At 42.4% G+C, this 11,075-nt stretch overlaps 1 pseudogene; it reads left to right on the forward strand.

Annotated features, from left to right (window-relative positions):
• LOC103998359 (uncharacterized) overlaps positions 1 to 8,738 on the forward strand; it is a 61,588-nt pseudogene extending 52,850 nt beyond the window's left edge.
• Positions 8,739 to 11,075: the final 2,337 nt, after the last annotated feature.

The raw sequence follows: 11,075 nt of genomic DNA on the forward strand, positions 1-11,075 counted from the left end.
GTCCACATACATCACTATGTATGAGTTCCAACAACTTAGTGGCTCTCTCTCCAGTTCCATTAAATAGAGAGTTGGTCAGTTTTCCACGAATGCAGGGGTCACAAGTTGCATATGACACATAGTCGAATAGATCTAGATATCCATCATTTAGCAACTTTTGAATCCTTCTTTCATGGATGTGACCTAGCCTACAATGCCACAGGTATGCACTGTTCAACTCATCTCATTTCCTTTTGGACACATTTACATTCATGATATGTGAAGTGGTGTCTAACATAAATAAACTATTATGCAATGTTCCTTTCGTGATGATCTTATCATCTAATAATATCGAACAACCATTGTTCTCAAAAACAAATTTATATCCACTAACTATTAAACATAAAATGGAGATAATATTTTTGATAATAGAAGGAACAAAATAACATGCATCTAATGCAATAATAGCTCCACCAGGCAGATGTAGGGCGACCTCGCCAACAGCTACTACAGCAACTTTTGGTCCATTACCCATCTTGAGGTCCATCTCGCCTCTCTCTAGTCTCCTAGGCCTCGCTAGAACCTGCAACGAATTGCATATATGATAAGCACTACCGGTATCCAATACCCATATGTTATCATAAGAGTCTGACAAATGGAGACTGATCATGAATGTACCTGAAGCTTCATCAAGTTTTTGTTTCGGCCTTTCTGCAAGGTACTCTTTGCAGGTTCTCTTCCAGTGCCCATCTTTACTACAGTGGAAGCACTGGCCTTTGTCCTTTGCTGGGTCTTTCTTAGCAACCTTTGCTTTACCTGGTTTACCCTTGCCCTTTCCCTTCTTAAGGGACCTTTTTGCTTTTCTTTTCTTTTTGGTCTCACTAGTGTAGAGAACTGACTTTTCTTTCTTGATAGTACTCTCTACCTCCCTCAACATATTGAGAAGCTCTGGCAGAGTCACTTCAAGCTTGTTCATATTAAAATTCATTATGAACTGTGAAAAGAAATCTGGTAGGGACTGAAGCACAATGTCCACACACAAGTTATCCTCAAGGACCATTCCTAGACCTGTGAGTTTCTCTATCCACTCAATCATCTTTAGGACATGGTTCTGAACCGGTGTCCCCTCAGTCATCCTAGCGCGGAAGAGGCTCTTAGATATCTCATATCGCTGAGTCCTTCCCTGTTCCTCAAACAATTTACGGACATGTAAGAGAATGGATCTGGCATCCATCTTTTCATGTTGTCTTTGTAACTCAGGAGTCATAGAGCCCAACATATAGCACTGAGCAAGAGTGGAGTCATCAATGTACTTCACGTAGTGAGCGATCTCATCCTCGTTTGCCCCTTCTTCGGGTGCAGGCATCATTGTATCAAGGACGTACACGATTTTCTCTGTTGTGAGAACAATTCTCAAGTTACGGAGCCAATCCGTATAATTTAGACCAGTGAGGCGGTTCACATCAAGTATGCCACGTAAGGGATTTGAAAGCGACATTTTCTGAAAATAAAGATGTAGCAGAAATGAATAACATGCAGATTTTGCAAGAAATAAACTATTAAGATATGGACTTCTATCTTAATATGCTCCCACTATTTTACTAACGAGTCACGCGACACCCTCAGTACGTGAAACGGAAGTCTCCGGCAAACTTCTAGTGGTGATCAGGATCCAATCAGCGTCTTAGTGTAACCTCGAGGGACTCGACCAATCACACTAAGCCTAAAAGGTAGGCAACTCTTGTCGATCACAACTCCTTGTGATTCCTGTCGTGTTCGGCCTCCTAATCACCATGGCCTCGAGGGACTCGACCAACCATGATGCTCGGTTAAGTACACACCTTCGTTACAAGATGAGTCTGATTTGATGATATACCCTCGAGGGACTCGACAAAGTATACCATGCCCTCAGGTCACCGGTGATATCTCTATGTCATAAGCAAGATAGCGAATCGCGATATAGGTGAGTCTCTAGGGACTCGATCAACTCAACCTACACCGGGAATCGGTTCTTACTTATAACGATAGAAGGCCACGTGGGTCAATCTAATTGCCTCACGTTTATCGACTTAAAATTATCGAGAGATGTTTCTATGATTTAGTCTCCTAATATGACATGTCACACATATACATATTTAATATATATCTACATCGCATGCAAATATATATACATATCTAGTATGTGTATAAGTAATTACACCAGATGATCATGGACCACAACCTAATATGATTAGGCCCGAGCCAGTAGGCCTAATCACTCACAACAATATCTATGTGTGCAACGGTGCATCTCCATGCCCTGTGATCGTCCATTTCGTCCTCGTCAGTTCCGTCGACATCTTGATGCATCTTCATGCATCACGATCGTCCGTCTCGTGGGTCCCGCTATCGCATCCACGCTCCCGCTGCGCCTCCTCATGTGATTACAACTTAATCATAGGCACGCAGGCCCGACAATAAATAAAAAATTTAATGAAGGCTCGCAGACCTCAATAATAATAATCACAGGTACACACATCACACGGTCCATGATCATCCGTCCACACATCACACATCACATGTATAAATAATCATCATCATGTAGGATTACTAGATAATAATAAAAAATAATAATCAACTAAACCTTTTTATTAATTAATTTTTTTCTGAAATCAGGGACATTAAAGGGAAATTCTGAATTCATAGGGGTATTTTTGTAATTTGGACAAAAGACAGAAACTAAAATTTCTCAAATTCCGAGGGGCAAAACTGTCTTTTGCCCAAAAAACCCTAATGCCCTTTCCCCTTTTCACTGCTGCCGCCGCCGCCACCCTGCCGGCGGGGGCCTGTGCGGCGGGGCGAGGGCACTGCCCTCGCCTGCAGGCGGCACGCCCGCTGGCGGCAGCGTGCCCTCGCCTGCAGGCGGCACGCCCGCTGGCGGCGCTGCCGCTATGGGTGGGTGCCCCCTTCGGGCGCCGCCGCCTCCCTGCCGGCGACGGCCTATGCGGCGGGGCGAGGGCACTGCCCTCGCCTTCAAGCGGTACACCCGCTGGCGGCGCTGCCGCTGCAGGTGGGCGCCCCCATCGGGCGCCGCCGCCTCCGAAGGCGGTGCTGTCCTGCCGGGCAACTGCCCTTGTGGGGGGGTTTTGCCCGCGGGAGCAGCGGCGGCAGGCGCCGCTGCCCTGTAGCACCTCTGCCCATGGGTTGCCAACCCCGCCGGTAGCAAGCCTGCTGCAAGCAGGCCGCCGGTCGGCTGCAGCAGATGCAGCCCCTGTGCTGCCCGCCTTCGGCTGCGCTGCACTCACGCAGGCTGCCCGCTTGCCCTTTCAGGCGGGGGCATTGCCCTCGCCTGCAAGCGGCACGCCCGCTGGCGACGCTGCCGTTGCGAGTGGGCGCCCCTTTCGGGCGCCGTCGCCTCTGCCCGTAGGCTGCCCGCCTTTCACTACGCTACACGCACGCAGATCGAGGGCAACAACTATTGCTGCCCTTCCTTGTTTTTGCGTCAACAATTTTGACGTCAAAATTCTCCCTAAACACAACACACGCAGTTCAAAACCAATCATTCGCACAAGCTACCTGGCTCTGATACCAGTGTTGGGAAATCTAAGGGGGCGACATCACATGCGCGGCGGAAGATCAAGAAAACAAAATCCCCGATTCCCAAAGAGATGTTCATCGTCGTGCGAAGATTGGTACGCAAAAATCCGCGAAACATGAAACTGCGTATATAGTAGATTGTGTTACCTAGGGAGATCGTATATCCCTGTTTCCTTGCAGATCCTTAGGAGAGGGTGAAGGAGGTCAAGCGTCCTCCTCTCTAGCGGTGATCCACACAGAAGGGTTGCGACGACGCTCCTCAAAACTCCAGGCCTCTTTTGAGGTGGAGAGGGAGAGGAGAATAGGAAAAACAAGCAAGAGCTCTCTAGCCTATGGGGCTCTGAATTCCTCATATTTATAGAGGTCCCCTGTCAAACCCTAATGGGTCCTCCCCTAGTGGGTATTGGATCTGTATCCAATAAGACAAGGGCTCCGTCGGATATCTCATATTCGAACCTCTACTCATCGCAATGCCTACCATATGTGTGTGACCCTCTAGGCCCAATATCGAGCTGGCCGTGAGTCATACCAATCAGAACTCCTTCTAACTTAGTGAATTATTATCTCTGTAATAATTCACTCGACTCATCGACTACAGACGTACTAGGCCACTACGTCATAGTCTCCAGACGATATAGGAGAATCCAATCCATAGGACCTGTCTGTCCTCAATTACAGTGTACCTATAGTCCCTCATCCATCTAATATCCTAGAGTCCATATATCGAGCATGGTGTTGTCAGACCCATAAGGTTTCTACTCGAGTCTCGCTCTAATCGGATTCTCCCAGAGAACTCTTTCTCCCTTAACCCGAATGACCCTGGCTAGGGATTTGTCTGAGCAAGAACATATGGGATATTCCTCTCATGACGCTGAGAGTGGATGATCCTCTATCGACATTCAATAGCCCTTGTAAGGTCAACTACCACTCCCAATGACCAGCTGTACTAGATCTGGGACAGCCAAACCTATAAGTCTGGTATCAAAGAGTGGAGCACTCATACAGGACATCCTTGGTGTCTCAAGTCTAAGGACCAGATACACCACTAGGACTACGAAATCGCTGTTTGACAATTAGGCATCATCAACCATCCAGCATTCCATAAGCGGATCAATCAGTGAACTCATTCTCCAATGAGCACATGTACTGTATCCCTAGTGTCCCTACACAAGCAGCTATGAGACCAGCTGCATCTATCATATGGACGGGTATACAGCACACCAGTCTATCCGGTTATCAGGATATCCCACTCGAGTAACCTATGACCGGGATTATTTAGGATATGTGTTTAAAGGTGAATCGATCTCACTATCGTGATCTCATCACGATCCGATTCCCATTGCACAAATCCAAGGACATCACAATATATGTATGCATTTATGCAATGGTTATAAAGTGATATATGCCAAAATATAATAAGCAAAAAGATTCTGTATCAAGTCACACGTGCCATCACTCATGTGATTGGCTTGTTGGGCACCTATGACTAGCATGACCTTCCTCTGTTCTCTGAGATAAGTGTCTGTGAATCATTCTGAGATGTTGCTGAACTCTTTCTTCTCAACTCCTTATTCAACAAACTACTTGTTACTTGACTCATAGTGACAACACCACCTGGCGCAGAATTACTAAGGGAAACCCACTAGTGTCTCCCAACTTTCTGGTAATGAACTGAGAAGTAACAATGCCTGCAACTCATCATTAAGAGACATATTCATAGAGGATAACTAGTTAGTAATACTTTGCATTTCATTCAAATGTTCAACAAAAGAAGCACCTTCTTTATATTTTAGGTTCATAAGTTTTCTGATAAAAAAACCTTTATTGCCAGTTGTTTTTCTTTCATAGAGACATTCCAACTTTTTCCAAAGAGAATATGTAGAAATTTCAGTAGAAACATGGTGAAAGACACTATCATCAAGCCACTATCAAATAATTCTAATTGTTTTTTGATCTAACCTCTTCCACTCATCATTTGTCATAGTTATGGGTTTTGCACTATCCCCTTGCAAAGATCCATACAAATTTTTAAAATACAAGAGATTTTCCATTCTTGGTTTTCATATCATCCAATTGTTTCCATTTAAACTAATCATGCGAGAAACATTACTAACCTCCATGTTAAAATACAAAATTTAAATCACCAAAATCCCTTACTCTGATACCAGTTAATGGGGATATAAACAAGAATAACCATTGTATATGAACAAATACTAGTAGGCCATGATATGCAACGAAATTAAATGGAATCACAATCAAATATAACACCAAGATATACGTGGAAAACCCTTCCAATGTGAAGGGTAAAATCCACGAGGCAAATTAGAGATAATCTACTATGAGAATAATAAATATACAAATCTTAATCTCTTGCCCTAAACCCTAGCAACAATCACAAGAGAATAACTGGGATACAAGGATCACGTCACTGCCTACATTATCTAAAACCTCCCCAAGTAATCATAACAAGAGTCTACTATAGATTTGATCTAACCTGAGATGAGAACACTACTAGATGATTGAGAACAACATCTCTACATTGTCCTTGTCTTCTTCCCTTTCTTTCTCTTCCTTTTCTGTCTTGTTTTCTTCCTTTTCTTTGGAATCCCGTAGCTCTTTTCTTCTCCCATGTTGCTACCCTATTTATGCCTTTTTCTGCCTCCAAAACACATGCCCCACACCCCTCCTAATGTTAATTAGGGTTAGGTTAAGAGGGGGTGTGGGCTGTGGGCTGCTCAAGCCCACTATGGGCTGAATCTATGGGCTGCTAGCCCAACAGGATGAAGTCGGGGGGTCCATTCCCAGTCTAGTTGTACAGTTTCTGTCGAAAATTGGTGCAATACAACTGCTTAGTTGTGTGGCTACCGGAGAGTGCAACAAGATCATAGGAGGAGGGTCGTTGAAGAAGAACTGCAATCAGTGTAGTTCAGAGAGCAATGACAGAGGGTTGTAACTACGCACTCGTTGCTAGTGAGGAGGAGGGTCGACTGCAATCAATGTAAATCATAGCGTTCGGCTGGTTACCGAGGGAAAGGAAGAAGTGTGAAAGATCGTCGAGAGGACGATCGGGAGTCTCACTCATTGCTCTGATACCATGATAAAAGATATATTTTTATAAAGTTTATTGATATATTCTCTTTATTTATACATGTTAGGAGAAGGAATTTTCCTTAATAAAGTAGATAGATTTCCTCGTGTAGTTGAAAAAAATATATCTACTATTAGTAATATCATTTTGAGCAATATAGTGCATCAACTAATCAACTCAATAATATTATTATCGTGAAACAATGTTGAGTGCTTTAATGACTTAGCTCGGTTGTTTTCTAAACAATGTTGAATATCAATGGGGCATTGCCAGTTTATTTTTGCTGGATTTGGCTCATTAATATCTGTTCCGGGATACCTGATTCACTATGGATGTGGATTTTGTTATCCTTAAAGGCTGACCGAGAAAAGTCAAATGGTTAGTTTATTTATAAAAATTACTACTGCAAGAAATGTCTAAAGAATCATATGACTTCTTTTGCCTGAAACTTTTGTAGATAGTATCAGTGTGGTTGTGCCTGGTCATATATGAGATGTGAACAAAGATATGAGTAGAAGCAGACGGTTTTCTTATCTATAATTTTCGTGATCTCTACAGTCATTCTTTAGATCAGACAGCCAAGTTGTAGGTAGTAGTCTATGACTCATACAAGTGAGGTGCTTAACCTTTTTTGTCTCACATTCTTCCTTTAATCTAATGCAGGATCAAGGAGCTGGTAGCCAGTGGTTCATCATCTGATAGCCGCATATTTGGTGATCCATCGAAGCTGGAATCTGTTAAACTGCATGACCTTCATCCTGCATCTTGGTATGTTCCGTAATTAATACTCTTATGTGAACTTTATTGAATAGATTTATGGAAGTTTGCTTCTCATGTTATATGCTTATTGCATATACAGTTGTGATTCTCTTTTTTTGTTTTCAGGTACTGACTGCGTCGCGTGGTACCCTATATATCGTATACCTGATGGTAGTTTTCATGCTGCTTTTTTATCGTATCACTCTCTCGGCCATTTTGTTCATAGTGGCCATTGTCTTTCAGAAGATGTAGTTTCTCCAGTTGTAGGTCTGCAGACATACAATCATAAGGTACATCTGCTCCAAGTATTTTTTCATAATTTTCACATTGTTCCTCTGACATTTCCAGATATATCTGCTATTGTAGCAGTAGGATGCATTAATAACAGGAAGCAGATAAACCAAAAGTTAACATCAGGTTTGAAATTCTTGTATCAGAAAGATACTGATAGCATAGCATAACACATCCTCTGGATTATCTTTCTAAATTCTTCTATCTCCATCTGATCTTGAAGATAAGTAAAACAAGTGGTAGATGCTTCCAAAAAGCTGGGAGCTTGACAGCGAGATATAGACAATGCAGTTGACGAAGGCTAGATTTTATGTTGTGAATGACTTTCCTCATTCTTCATACATAAAGACTATGGCATTTAATATATAACCAACATGCCTCTACATCTTTTGGAGGATTTATGAAATCTCATATGTTCCCTGTCCTAGCTAGTAGTTGTCCTGGTCATGTCAGTCTCCTCTGTTGGCAGAGATATCTTGTCGGTAGGTAACCCGGGATTGTGATGAGCATGTAGATAGCTTGAGTTGCACTGACTTATCATGCTTATGCCACTTGCTCCATATACCTTGCATTTGACAATGGTTAGATAGACTGGTGACTTCAACACTATAATTAACATTACTCGAGGCATCAAAGCTCTACAGTAGTGTTGCATGGTTGTAATGATTGGCGTAGTCGTCATGTACGTGGTCACTATAGTTTTGCTTATGTTGCTGTAAAAAAATTGTTCTCAGCTGGAGATACATGGTCTGAGTGCAGGGAGAGTCTTGGTTTCAACTATGGGACATGAATTCAAAGGTCGTCCAGTCTGAAGATGTCAATCATTCAGATACCTCGGAATTTATAAAGGAGAGGTTGAGGACGCTCAGGCAAACTGCATCTGCAGTAGTTTCGATGGGCAATCAGAGATATGTGAACCGGCATCCAGACTACAACTTCTTTGTATCACGGAGTGGGTAGAGGGTCCTTGATTAGAAGATTATCATCCCAGCTTCCAGTAATTTTGTGACAATGCTGATGCTAATTGTTATAGGTAACACATAATTTTACTCCTTTTTCTAGTGTTTCCAACCAAGGCAGGATACCAGGCAAAAAGCAACTTCTTGACTTGCTTCTTTTGTTTGTGTGTGTCGTCCCTCTGTAATTTACTTTTGACATCGACTCTGTTTATGCTTTGATGGTTTGTGAAACTCAGGATTCTGTCCTAATGTATGTAAGCAGATACAAGGTGAATTATTCAGAGGGAAAATGAGATCTCAGCATTTCAACCTGTTTATATGTTTCTTTTAGATACTACCACATGAAATTAAGTGTGATCTTGCAAAGGAATATATATATATATATATATATATATATATTCCTTTGCAAAAGCTTGATAAAGCCGCACGTCAGCTTTGCGAGAGACAGCAACTCTATCCCGACTACAATAATATATAAATTATATATTGTTGAAAAATCTTGGGGGCAACATCAGATGTGTAGTAGAAGAACAAGAAAACAAAATCTTCGATTCTCAAAGAGATGTTCGTCGTCATGCGAAGATTGATGCGCAAAATTTGTGAAACTGAAAAAACTACGTATATAGTAGATTGTGTTACCTAGGGAGATCGTATATGCTTGTTTCCTTGCAGGTCTTTATGAGAGGGTGAAGGAGGTCAAGCGTCCTCCTCTCTAGCAGTGATCCACACAGCAGGGCTGCGACGACGCTTCTCAAAACTCAAAGCATGCTCATCGACTACCACTCCCAATGACGAGTTGTACTAGATTAGGGACAGTCAAACATATAAGTTTGGTATCAAAGAGTGGAGCACTCATATAGGACATTCTTTGTATCTTAAGTCTAAGGACCAGATATACCCCTAGGACTACGGATCGTTGTCTAACAATAAGGCATCATCAACCATCCAGTATTCCGTAAGCGGATCAATTAGTGAACTCATTCTCCAATGAGCACCTGTATTGTATCCCTAGTGTCCCTACATGAGCAGCTATGAGACCAGTTGCATCCATCATATGGACGGGTATACAACACACCAGTCTGTCTGGTTATCATGAAGTCCCTCTCGAGTAACCTATGATCGGGATTATTTAGGATATATGTTTAAAGGTGAATCGATCTCATTTTTCTGATCTCATCATGATCCGATTCCCATTGCACAAATCCAAAGACATCACAATATATATGTGCATATATTCAATAGTTATAAAGTGATATATGCCAAAATATAATAAGCAAAAAGATTTTGTATCAAGTCATACGTGCCATCATTCACGTGATTGACTTGCTGGGCACCTATTACTAACAATCTCCTACTTGACCTAAAGTCAATCACTTATGTGTCTGATCCCCATCAGACCCTTGTGACGCTCAAAGACAATATGAGACAATGGCTTTGTTAGTGGATCTGCAATGTTATCTTCGGATGGAACTCTTTCCACTACTACATCTCCTTAGGTTACGATCTCTCTAATAAGGTGGAACCTCCTCAGAACATGCTTAGATTTTTTATGAAACCTAGGTTCCTTCGCTTAAGCAATCGCCCTGTTGTTGTCGCATTATAAGGAGATCGGCTCCTCGCTACCCGGCACGACTCCCAAATCTGTGATGAACTTCTTCAACCAGACTCCCTCCTTTGTTGCATCTGATGCAGAAATGTACTCCGCCTCTGTAGTCGAGTCAGCAGTAGTATCTTGCTTGGAACTCTTCTGGCACACTGCTCCTCCATTCAAGGTGTACACGTACCCCAAGTTAGTCTTGCTTTCATCGATATTAGACTGAAAACTTGAGTTTGTGTAGCCTTCAACCTTAAGGCTACTACCTCCATATACTAGTAAAAGATTTTTAGTCCTTCTCAAGTACTTAAGGATACACTTTACTGCTTTCCAGTGCTCCAAGCCTGGATCCGCCTGATACCTGCTCGTGACACTCAGAGCATGAGCTATATCAAGCCTAGTACATAGCATGATATACATGATAGACCCTATTGCTAAGGCATAAGGTATCATATCCATATTCGTCCTTTCTTCTAGAGTCTTTGGGGACATACTCGTAGAAAGCGGTATCCCATGTCTCATTGGTATGAGACCTTTCTTGGAATTTTTCATGCCAAACCTTTTGACAATGGTTTCTATATACCTTGATTGGGAGAAGCCAAACATCCTCTTAGATTTATCTCTATAGATTCTAATCCCTAAGATATAGGATGCTTCCCCTAAGTCCTTCATGGAGAAGTGTCTAGATAACTAAGCCTTTATTGTGGATAGCATTCCTACGTCATTCCCAATGATCAGGATGTCATCCATATATAACACCAAAAAGGTGATAGCACTCCCACTTACCTTCCTGTACACATAAGGCTCATCTTCGTTCTTAACAAAGTCA

The sequence above is a fragment of the Musa acuminata genome, chromosome BXJ3-9 (genome assembly GCF_036884655.1).
Source record: "Musa acuminata AAA Group cultivar baxijiao chromosome BXJ3-9, Cavendish_Baxijiao_AAA, whole genome shotgun sequence".
In the NCBI taxonomy this organism is placed as follows: domain Eukaryota; kingdom Viridiplantae; phylum Streptophyta; class Magnoliopsida; order Zingiberales; family Musaceae; genus Musa; species Musa acuminata.